Source organism: Lampetra fluviatilis, chromosome 5, assembly GCF_964198595.1.
Source record: "Lampetra fluviatilis chromosome 5, kcLamFluv1.1, whole genome shotgun sequence".
In the NCBI taxonomy this organism is placed as follows: domain Eukaryota; kingdom Metazoa; phylum Chordata; class Hyperoartia; order Petromyzontiformes; family Petromyzontidae; genus Lampetra; species Lampetra fluviatilis.
In genome coordinates this window covers 24,138,384-24,150,562 of record NC_136279.1, presented here as the reverse complement: position 1 = coordinate 24,150,562, position 12,179 = coordinate 24,138,384, and the positions used below count along the sequence as shown (strand labels likewise).

General features: G+C 49.2%; 1 protein-coding gene across 1 annotated transcript in view; it reads left to right on the top strand.

The window, feature by feature from the left end:
• LOC144932346 (netrin-1-like) overlaps positions 1-12,179 on the top strand; it is a 97,339-nt gene that overhangs the window by 54,743 nt on the left and 30,417 nt on the right. The gene's annotated exons all lie outside the window — the stretch shown is intronic.

Sequence of the window (12,179 nt, the reverse complement as noted above, 5' to 3'; positions counted from 1 at the left end):
TTTTAAAGGTTTATGCGATCTAACCCAAAAAAACTCTATTATGATATTGGTCGTGAAAGCCTGCTACGTGTTAAACTGAAAGGTAACGTTTAGAAATCTGCGCCACCCTGCCGCTCGGCGTGGTGCAGTGGCGACAGTTGCCCCTCCCTCACTTCCAGAAGGTGCTGGCTTCGATTCCTGACTCGGGTGTCCTTCTGTGAACAGTTTGTTTATTCTGCATGGGGTTTCTTCCAATAGCCAACAAAGCACACACGCATAATGTCATTGGTCTTGGCCAACCGTCTCAAATCTGGCAGGACCCTCCTGAAACATAAGTCTTCAGTCTCAGTGAGGCTTTCCTGGGTACATGTAGTGATTGTTGTTATGAGTAGCTCAGCAACCTGGCTGTTGAGCTGTCGTTCACGTGGACCTACTTGCCTTAATGACCCCTCAAGAGGTGCAATGTAGATTTTGTGTGGCGCTCCTGGCTCCTGGGCTCGAGGTATCGGCCCTGTCATGGTGAATCCAAGTCCTTCCCCGGCACTTCCGATTGGCACGGTTGGCTATGTACGGTACGAAAGAAGGTCAACATACATACATCTCATTCATCCTGGATGTCACCTGCAGCTGGGAATCAAACTCAGGTGTCGAAACTCAGATAGCAGTGTTCTAACCACTGCGCCACTGCTCTTCCCAATTATGTAGTATTTTTGTAATTAATTTGTTCATTTGGAAATATAACGCCCCCTCCTCCCCCCCCATCAGTCTTGTTGCAACAACATTAGTTTAATACACGATATCATTTATATCGCCAAAACGTCTCTGCTGATGACAGCAGCCTTCGCTCACCACTAGTGCCACGGGCACGACCACCTCAGAGCCCACTCCCGCATCCTGCCTGGACGCGCTCCCACCTCAGATTCCTTCAAACTCCCTCCGGCTAGTCGCTGCCAAGACTGAAGCACTCCTCGTCGGAAAAGAGAGTCCACTCTGCGCAGAGACTCCGTCTTGAGTGCGCGTCTCCTAAGCTCAAAGAGCAATAGCAACTTGTAATACAATTCCTCCTATTCAGCCGTCTGTGAGGCTGACTATAAATTAATGTGTTTCTTTTTTAAATTAATGAATGGGAGTTTTCACTCTTCAGCATAGCGTCAGGATAACACGGGCCGCTCCCTTGCTCCCCATGTTTAGGTTATAATGTATATTGTGACAGCTTAAGCACAAACATCTACCACTCTATATATTTTTCTATATATCATTGACACTAGTGTAGTTTGTTTCGAATAGCTTTAATTTATTTTTCTCTCCATCTTAATTTGCCGTGGACGGCCTCCGTGCGTGCATGTTTAGTCACGAGCTGTGGGGAGGAGATTGCTGGTACACGTTTCAACACTCGTGGAGGCTCTAGCGATGGTCTAGCTGTGAAAGCCAATGCCCCTTTAATGAGCCAACGTGACTTAATGTGTGGTTAACGTTTGGTGTGGCTTGCCAGGATTATTGTACCGCATGAAACGTATTGCTTATTGGGACCTAGTCTGACATAAAAATACATAACTCACAGCACAACATCGTCATTGGCATCCCTACGGAGAATATGCAGCAACAACGTTGTTTTCTTACTTACAAAAAGTACAAGGAGCGCAATGATTATGTTACAGTACTTGTATATGGAGAGACACATTTGGGAAGGAGGGGTATTGTCAACTTTATATATTTTATTAATTTCAAGTGAGATTTCCTGCAACACGATACCATCGTTGGTTCCAAGGCATAATGTGAATAATTAAATGTTGCTCAACTTGTATTCGGGGAAACATTAGCATTGGTACACATCTTCAGGGCAGCGCGACCAAAGCCAGGACCGTGAGCCAAGCGACGAGCAGGGGACTAATTAGCGGCACTCGCAGCGTGGGGCACGGCCGGGCGCCAAGTGCATTGTGGTCACGGTGAGCTACTCGGAACCAAGGCCGCCGAAGCCAATGGGAGGGAGCCGAGCGAGAGTCGCCGTGGCAGCGAGCTAGAGTCGCCATGGGAACTGAACGAGAGTCGCCGTGGGAACGGAATGAGAGTCGCCGTGGCAGCCGAGCGAGAGTCACTGTGGGAGCCGAACGAGTCACCATGGGAACGGAATGAGAGTCGCCGTGGGAACGGAATGAAAGTCACCGTGCCAGCCAAACGAGTCGCTATGGGAACTGAACGAGAGTCGCCATGGCAGCCGAACGAGAGTTACCGTGGCAGCCGTACGAGAGTTGCTGTGGGAGAAAACAAGAGTCTGCGTGGAGGGGCAGCCACCGTGGCTACCTCTGAAACGGAGAACCGAGTTCTGATCACAGACTAAACTTCATCGGCCACGTGGCCCAAAGCTCGAGAGAGTGGCTCGCGATTGGAGTTAAGTGGGTTAACTCGGCCCATCATCCCTCCCTCTAATGTCGGTGAGATGAGCACCACTCGGTGGGGAAGAGCAACAGTGGTGGTCCGATGGATAGACTCTCCCCCACCATAGGAATGTGGAATTATCGTCACTGGTTCAAGGCTGTAAACGAGAAATGAGCAGCGCCTCGATGCCCGATGGAGACGGAGATCACTTTGAGTCTCGTGCTCAAGAAACCGAATTTGGCTCTGCGTGCATAGAGCGGGTGGAGGAGCTTCCACTCGTGCACATGGACGCCTGCACGGACAGCGCAAACCAACATAAACATCAACCGCACAATCACTCTTGTCATTTATGTCTCAGAAAAAATGCATATTTTGGGTAAAACCATTATCAAAAGTATGGCGAATGATGCACATCAGAGTTAAAGAGTCGAAAACACGCCTCCTTCCCATGTCTCTCCCTCCATATAAAGGCTCTGTATTGTTTAATTGTCTTAGGAATCTGTTACTTCCTGGGGTTTGAGAGGAAGATCGATGAGAAATCCATGTCACCGGTGTCCAACGAGGCTCACGTTTGACCTCTGCTGACTTGAAGAGGTGTCCGTGGGGGGTGATCGAGTACCCGCTGCTAACAAATTCATCTCGATTAGCGGCGAGAGGGGGCGGCGCACCGTTGTGCGTGAGGGCGGAATGCTCTTCGGAGAAGAAAGAAAGTGGCAAAAGAAAAGCTTTTGTCCCGCGCTCGATTTGTGTGGCCAACAATGGCAACGCTTGGGCCATTCAGATGGAAAGCAATATAAACAGGCCCATTTGAAGGATTACAGCCTAAATTAAAAGTGAAGTTTTTTTTTTACAATTTCCAAGAGGAGCAATCCCACGCGTGCAATGTTGAGGGGGAGGGAGGGGGGGGGTTGCACGGAAAGGATAAAAAAAATGAGTCGACGCACGGCAAAGTGATGTTTGGCCTCGAGTGAACGGAAACGTTTTTTTTATTTCTCGTTTTGAGAACGCATTGGATTTTTGAAAGAGCAGGAAATAAATGACTCCTTTGGGGGATTTACCTCCCCTCTGCCACAGTCGTGACTGTCCCTGTTATAACGAGGCACTTATTCTGTATTTTATGGATTAGTAATGCACTTTTATTGTATAAGTACGTGGGTCATTAATAATAAAGCTTGTAAATAGAACTTATTAAGCTTTAGAAGCCATATTCTTTGGGTCTTTCGGTCAAGCCACGTAGATAGAAAAATAATGAAATTATCACGACGTTTTGATCGCAACACAAGCAATCGACATCAGGTGAAAAAATATAACGAGAGAGCTGCTGAGGCAAAAGAAAGACCCAAATAATATGAATTCCTGCAGTCACGAAAGCTTGAAGTCAACTTTCGAAGCCATGTAAATATTTCACTGGTGTAACCATCAACAGCATCAGAACATAAAAAGGCCAATGTGCAGAGCTTCTTCATGAGTATAAAATTAAAGACACAAGCCATAGTTGTAGTGCGATCGTAGCCATGCAACCCAAGCTATGGACCATAGAGTGAAGCCACTGTGGTTTGTGTTCCTTGAACGGAGGAGGAAGAGCAATACTACACGAACTCTGTCTGCTGAAGCCCTCTCATGGCCAGCAGGCATCGACCGTGACATTTCCCTCCTGAACATACTGCCGCCATCATGTGCAATGTTAGAATATATCTGTTGAGAAACTCCTCACTCGGCTTCAAGACTCGTGGGCAAGGCCCTGCGTTGGGATATCTGGGCAGTTTTTGTAAGAAGTGTTTGCATTGGGGAAAGAAGCTCGGATGTATGGAGAATATCCATATGACGAGGTACAACTGTAAGGTCTGCACAGATGGGTTTATCAACACACTCGCCGCACTGCTATTTCCTAACTCGTCACCCAGAAGATTTGAGATTTTCCCCAATCTCTACGCGAGCCGTCAAACCAGGCATGAGCCTCCATGCTTTGTCTGACTTAATGTGGCAAAATTATTGCTCAACAACTTTAATGTGAAATAATGATTTGTGTCGTTGTGGGGAACAAAAGTAACAAAGTAAACAATCAGAAAATGAACCTCATTCATGTATCTGTCCCTCCACTTGAAAAATACTTTTTTTCCATCCACATAGATATTGGAAGGAGGCATATTGTCCACTTATTTATGTTGTTATCTAAACATGCGGAAGAGGTATGCTCTTTGCCCACGCTTTGTTCGTAAAGAACGAGGGTGGGTGGGGGGGCATTTGACTGTGGACACACAAACTGGGCCCGCACAGAAAAGAGAGTCAACCCATTCATGCCACCATGCCCTCTCTGGCACGGATCAGACACCCAGCACGGCCTGGTTCATCCTCCTCTCACCTGTGGGAGGGAGGGGGGGGGTGTTCTGTGACGGAATTCCTCGCCCCGGTGAATTCTGTAAACCAACCGTTTCATCCGCGTCGTTCGGCCGCGGCTCCGCTTGACATCACCGCGCCGCGCAGCTCAATCCCGGAGGCTGAGACGCACCAACACCCGATGCGTCGCGTTCACGCAACGCCCAACGGCTCCTTGCGGCCCCAACGGCATTTCGTGTCAAAACTGTGGCCATCTGCCGATGGCTACGGCGTGTCGTAACGCGGCCCGTGATTTACGGTGTTTGCGTTCGCATGTTAAAGAAACAAAACAAACATTTACCTCCCACACATCGCCTGTCTCACGCTGGATATTCGTTCGCTGCTACTGCAGAAAGCCCCCCCCTCTTCCTCCGGATCAAGAGGCCTAGCTACTTCACGCATTGCCCTTTGAAACTTTTCCTTTCTCACGGCGGCGCACCTGCGTATTAATGAATAAAGGCTCGGCGTTTCGATTGCTCTGCTCAAACTCCCACATCTATGCAAAGCAAACTACCTGACGACGTAGGCCCTACACGGAGCCCGAACACTACATTATAAATACAGTGTACAAAACGTATCGCAGAAGCTTACGTCGCATTTTGATGTTTCGGGTGAGAACGCAAGAGGACAGTCTAATTTGCAACAGTGACTTTGGTCGCCGAGATGATAAAAAGCCACAACATGAAAAGTGAGAAGGAAGCGAATAGAGAAATCAGGGCCAGAACAATAGTGTTGGGCAGAAAGATTGACTAATTTTATAATAAAATAGATACATTTACACTGTGGTGCCCCGATAAAGCCTGAACAACTTAATAAAGTTGACACATGAACAATTTTAAGTTGACAACAGCAATGGAACACACGTCCATCCCTGTATTAACATTGTTGACTGCATCGGTGAGCATGGTTTGCGTAAAGATGGAGAGAATACGAGACGCTTCCTCGGTGATAAACTAGGATCATTATTACTCCTGAATGTAACATTGGAAACACGGACCAGATACCGCTGGGCGGATTCACAAGGGGACGCGTATGAGTGCTCTTGAACAGATAAACACTTTCCCGCCCCACACACACCACCACGTACACACACAGTGCACGTAGACACACGTACGCACAGTGCGCGCACGCAGCCACGTGTGGAAGGGACCTCACATTTAATTTCCTTCGGGCCGCGCACAAACACAGAGTGCAAGCCAGTGGTTACTCAGCGCCCGACTGAACCTGGCAAGGACTTGCCAGTGCAATCCCAGTCTCTTCCAACATCAGCCAGCCAGAGAAAAGTCTACCCAAGAGCTTTTCTTAAAGTAAAAAAAAACACTTTTAATCTTCCTATTGTTTTTATATCCCTCCCCCACCACCGTTTTGTTTCATAAGTAAAGGAGAGCCCACCCTGCCAGCTGGCACCTCGTGCTGCACCAGCTGCCCCCAGGCCTTGCTAGGGCTTAGTCTTAATCATGCGGGTGATGTTGATGTAGAGCGACGTCTTCGATTTTATATCGAGATGGTTGAGCCAGATGAGTGCGTCAGGAGGAGCAGTTTAGCCTTCGTCTTCTTCTTTTGCACGGCGTGTTGCCGGGAGAGGTGACTGATTTTTGGAACGGTAACAAAAGTTCTCAATTGACGTCTGGGTTCTTTGGCCATTCGATAGCCACCGCCGTTCTATCGCCTTGGTGGGCAGGCGGGCGAGCGGTCTCCCTTCTGCAGTGACCCCGAGGTTTGCTCGGGGTCACTGGGGCTGAGTAGCGATCTCCTCCTTTGTGTGGGGCCCGTGCTGCGGGCCGCTTGTAGCCACTCGCCTGGGCCCTAGTCGTTGCCAGAGAGTGCAAGGTCGGCGCAAATCCACATCTAATGCGGCGCGTGGTGCGAGAAGTCTCCCTTTCGGAAACATTAGGCTCGCTGGATAGAAATCAATGACACCGTAGAAGGGTGGATATAAAAAAGGGGGATTATAATTATAGAGAATATGTGTACAAAGCAGATATCTCGGGGTAAAAAAAAAATATGAAAGCCTTGCGTGTAAAACTAAAGGAGTGAGTGCTTGCATCATGCAAGGCGTGGCGGGGCCCCACGTGGCAGGAGGAGTGGCGTCGCCTCGAAGCACCAAGCGGCCAGCAACAAACAGTGATCATGGCCGTTTTGGATTCTTAGTTTTTCCTTAAGTCATTGTATTTTTTGCATTCAAGAGTACATTGTATAAGAGTTTCCCATATACCTTTCAGAATGGTAAAATGCATAAAAAATGGTAATTAAAATATATATGTAGACAATACGTCTCCCCATATTTGTCTCTCCATACAGTTTGAAATATTTTTCACACATCCCATCAGCCAAACGGCCTTCTGGGAGTGCATTTTTTTCCAGCAGCACGGTTTATATCAAGCCAAACTCTGGACCAGTCTCAGCCTACATTGCAATGGGTCATTCTCATGGGAGAGTAGGCAGGAGGAGCAAGAATACGTGGATGATTGAATAGATTTGGTACAGGGGTGGTAAATGAGAGAGAACTGGTGGCCAATCAGAAAGGACGTTCCGCTAGAGAGAACGTTCTAGCTATTTACTCATTTTGACTTCACAAATGCAGCTAACAATAGTATGAAGTAGCATTGTCGAGAAGCAGAAATATAAATACATCACAAACAAACAAATGTGAACGGTAATAATTGACAACAGCCACAGCGGTTTAAACCGAAACGCCTCAGAGAGTGGAGCTATTCTACAGGCCGCAGGGGCTCCGTGTTCCTCGCACCCCGAGCGCGGTGCAGGCCCCCCACGAGAGAGAGCGCCACGGTATGGGCACGGGGCGACGGGCAATACGCGCTGCTCTCGTCTCTCGAGAACCCTCGGTGCTTCCCCCTCGCATGGTGCGCATGGACATCTCCGAGATGTTCTCAACGGCATCGCTTGCCACTAAACGCACGCAGACACTTTTTTCGAGGGGCCGTTTAAAAATACATTCCGCAACTCTCACGCATTTCAACTTAATCCTCTTCCCAGTCTCGTATCTGACATGAGGCATGATCGTATCTTTGTGCTGCCAACATCTTTTCGTTGTTAATTTATTTCTTACTCCGTTTCCAGGAAACATCATTTTTTTGGGTCGAGAATCCAACACCGATCCGACACCTGCTTGGTGACCTCATAGCCATGTGCTGCTGCTCTTCTGGCCTCTGACCTCCTGATGTCCCTTTCCTGAGATGTGACATCTGATCATTGCAAGGCTATACTTAACCCCAGGACTGCTTTTGTGACCCACAGTTTGGGAGCTGGCAAAGAATGGACAAAGCTGCAGCCATTTCTGTTCTTCTTGACGGTCAAGTAGTTTGTGCCAAATGCTTAAGAGAGGCCAGCTGATTGCATAGCGTGGGAAACGAATTGAAACTTAATTTTTTTAAACAGATTGGCTGAGTACAGAGGCCGCTCAAAGACTCAAAACGTCAGGCGGCCAGCAACCAATGGCCTGATGAAAGTTAATTAATAGATGAGTTAATGTGTTTCTTGAATTGAGCGAGGTTAATATTATTATCGTACGAGCTTGGGAATAGAGACGATGGGAGGAGGGAATTCAGGAGTGGAGCGGTGCGTGGGAAGAAGAAGAAGAAAGAGAAGTGAGGTGACCTGCAGTGTGGGGAGTGAGGGGGTGAGTGGGTGAGCGGGTGAGTGAGGTGGATGAGTGTGTTGGTATATGGGTGAGTCTTTGGGTGAGTGAGTTAATGAGTGGGTGAGTGAGTGGGTTTGTGGGTGACTGAGTGGGCTGTTGTGAGCTGCATTGTGCAGGATTAGATGAAACAGTCAGTGTCTGGTAATCTGAGTTCTGAACATGGGTGGACAAATCAATGAGCGAAGTTCATGGGAACAGTAACCGTGGTAGTAGTGATAGAAAAGTAATGATGAATCTGTGCCCCTGAATAATTATGTTGTCACTCGAATTGTGTGCTGTTAAGAAGGACACATTTAATTGAGTGCGAATTTTGGCGAGACGCTATCTGCAATGAATATTTTTGTTGGAAATGATTGCACGAGCACACACACTCAGTCTGCCTCCGTTCTGCTCGCATTGTTTCGGACACAGCGATCTGATGATAGCTCTCCACATATTCCGTCACACTTTTAGCATATAATAGACAACATCCTGTATTATTTAAACTAGCAAAATACATTTAAGAGAACACCAAATTTATATTGAGCTAAGATATAAAACTATGATCACATTTTATATAGTTTTGTTTCACATTTTCAGTAATAACCCAATCACTGTACGCCACTCAAATTCCCAACGCTAATCTGTACAGGTGCACAACAAGTCGGCTTTTCATGGCAATTGGATGGGGAAACAATATTTATTTATTTACTTATCTATAATATATAAGTAGGATGCCTGCCTAAAACAGATGCAAACGTCTTGAGAAGGCGTCTCTGCAGTAGACGTGACTCATGCCAGGGTAGCCAAGGCCTCTGGGAAGCGGTGGGGGGGGGGGAGTGGCTCTGAGGAGTTCTCAGAGGGAGCTAAGCACACTGGATTTGAGGGATTATCTGATGGAAGGATGTCCAAGAGGGCTGTCGAGAGGCCGGCACTGGAAACCCTTCAGATCTGGCAACTTTCCTCGCCAGATCTGTGGTGCGCGTTCCAGCAGCTCGCATCCCCCGTGGACAGAGGGAAGGCAGAGAGGGCAGAATTCACTTGCGGATTGTTTTCAACAAACGGGATTTGGTTCCAGAGACGTTTGGGTGGCTTGCTCTGTATAATTGAATAATGTCGTGAAACATTTGTTAAAATTTACACCCAATTAATAGTTTTGTAAAACCTGATATTTTATTTCCAAACTAATTTTTCTGTTTCCCTACTCCGAACACGTCTGCCCAAAAGCAGCGCTGGGGAGCACAGCTGGGTGGCAGGTCGCTCACAGATTTAGTTCCTGACCCTTTGGAAGGCCTTCCACATTCACGATCCCAATGTATGAATGAGGCTTTTAATTAGACGTTTATTTAATCTGTATCTTCAATTCCCTTTTTTATTTAAGAGGATCCTTGCCTGTTAGCATCTGGCAGTTCACCGGCATTTGGTTTGGACGAGCCTGGCTCTGCTGATGAGACGCTGTATGTCGAAACCACTCCAGAGTTTTGCTTGCATTGAATCAATGCTGCTGACATTGTGCACTCCGCGAGGGCTGTGGAGAGTCGTTTACGGGAAGGGGACGGCTATTGATTGTGATTGCGTCACTCCATGCATGCTTGACGGAGCGGCGTTCTACTCCAAAGTGTTGCGCACGCTGGCAGTGGCTTTGTTTGCGTGGATTCCCCCTTGTTTTGATTTTGTTGTAATTCTTGTGCAGTGCAAGCAGGTGGCTTCCATTATCGCGACTTTTCGAATCTGTTGGATTTTATTCACACGCAGATGGCGTGAAATGCACGTACAAATGCGTGCACCATGTTAGTTTATACGCTGATTACTTGTGAAGGGTTTTGGTTACTCGCACTCTTGGCTATTACTCATTTTGGCAAGGGGATTTTTTTAAATATTCAACTGTAAATGAGTGGAGCCTGCGATCTCCTTCCTCGCTCCCGATTAGCGGCCTCGAGCAGTGAGCAACATATCATGAGAATGCTCAGCTCGGCTCAGCTCAGCAATTCGGCGATAAAAATCACAAAGTACCCTTTATTAAATAACCCACAACTTTTGCTTATATCTACAACCACCACCGGCTGAACTTTTACATTTTGTATGGGGCTGTAGTCGTGTGCTTTTAGTCATGCGGAGGAGCGGTCTCCAGACTGCCGCTCGTTCACGCCACACTCTCGAGCCCGGATAGGGAGATGGAGAGAGGGAAAGGGAGAGAAGGGACACTGTATTTTTTTTTATGTAATGCGCTCTGCAGCCGCTTTATTTCTAAGTTGCTTTTGAAAAAAAATGGGGAGTTGCCAACGCGATTAAATCACGATGCCTCAATCGGCAAACAACGATGAATTGAGGTGGTAACTCATTCGATGTGTCCCCTTCAGCGCATTGGCTGGCGAGTGTTGAGGTGCTTTATGCGCACATTAGGTCCTGAGATGTGTTTTTGTGACTGTAACTCAATAATCATGGAATTGTGTAAGCAGATTAGATGTCCAAGGCCATATTCACGAGCATTGCTTTCACATTTATGGGTTCAATCTGCTTTAAGAATTCACATTGTGGTGTGCGTGCGTGTCAATCGTGGCGATCTGTACTTTGCAGTGTCTATAAATAACATGATTTAGACATTGCGTTCACTCTCATTGAACAGTAATTTTATGAAATGTAACCTTCTGTTGAATGTGTGAAACGCCACAAGCCAGTGTGGTTTGAACTATTTGAAATGTGCCTTGATAAGATCAGAGGTGGAGAGAGAGGCTAGCTCCACCGCTCGCTCCACTGCTCGCTCCATCACTGGGCCCCCGCTTGCTCCACCGCTGGGCCACTGCTCCCTCTACCGCTCGCTCCACCGCTCGCTCCACCGCTGGGCCACAGCTCACTCCACTGCTCGCTCCACCGCTCACTCCACTGCTCGCTCCACCGCTCGCTCCACTGCTCGCTCCACCGCTCACTCCACTGCTCGCTCCACTGCTCACTCCACTGCTCGCTCCACCGCTCGCTCCACCGCTCGCTCCACCACTGGGCCACAGCTCGCTGCACCGCTCGCTCCACCGCTCGCTCCACCGCTCACTCCACTGCTCGCTCCACCGCTCGCTCCAACACTGGGCCACAGCTCGCTCCACCGCTCGCTCCACCGCTCACTCCACTGCTCGCTCCACCACTGGGCCACAGCTCACTCCACCACTGGGCCACAGCTCACTCCACAGCTCGCTCCACCGCTCGCTCCACCGCTGGGCCACTGTTCACTTTACCGCTCGCTCCACCGCTCGCTCCACCGCTCACTCCACCGTTGGGCCACTGCTCACTCCACCGCTTGCTCCCCCGCTTGCTCCACCGCTGGGCCACAGCTCACTCCACCACTCGCTCCACCGCTGGGCCACAGCTCACTCTACTGCTCGCTCCACCGCTCACTCCACTGCTCGCTCCACCGCTCGCTCCACTGCTCGCTCCACCGCTCACTCCACTGCTGGCTCCACCGCTCACTCCGCTGCTCGCTCCACCGCTCGCTCCACCGCTCGCTCCACCACTGGGCCACAGCTCGCTCCACCGCTCGCTCCACCGCTCGCTCCACCGCTCACTCCACTGCTCGCTCCACCGCTGGGCCACAGCTCACTCCACCACTGGGCCACAGCTCGCTCCACCGCTCGCTCCACCACTGGGCCACAGCTCACTCCACCACTGGGCCACAACTCACTCCACAGCTCGCTCCACCGCTCGCTCCACCGCTGGGCCACTGTTCACTCTACCGCTCGCTCCACCGCTCGCTCCACCGCTCGCTCCACCGCTCGCTCCACCGTTGGGCCACCGCTTGCTCCACCGCTTGCTCCACCGC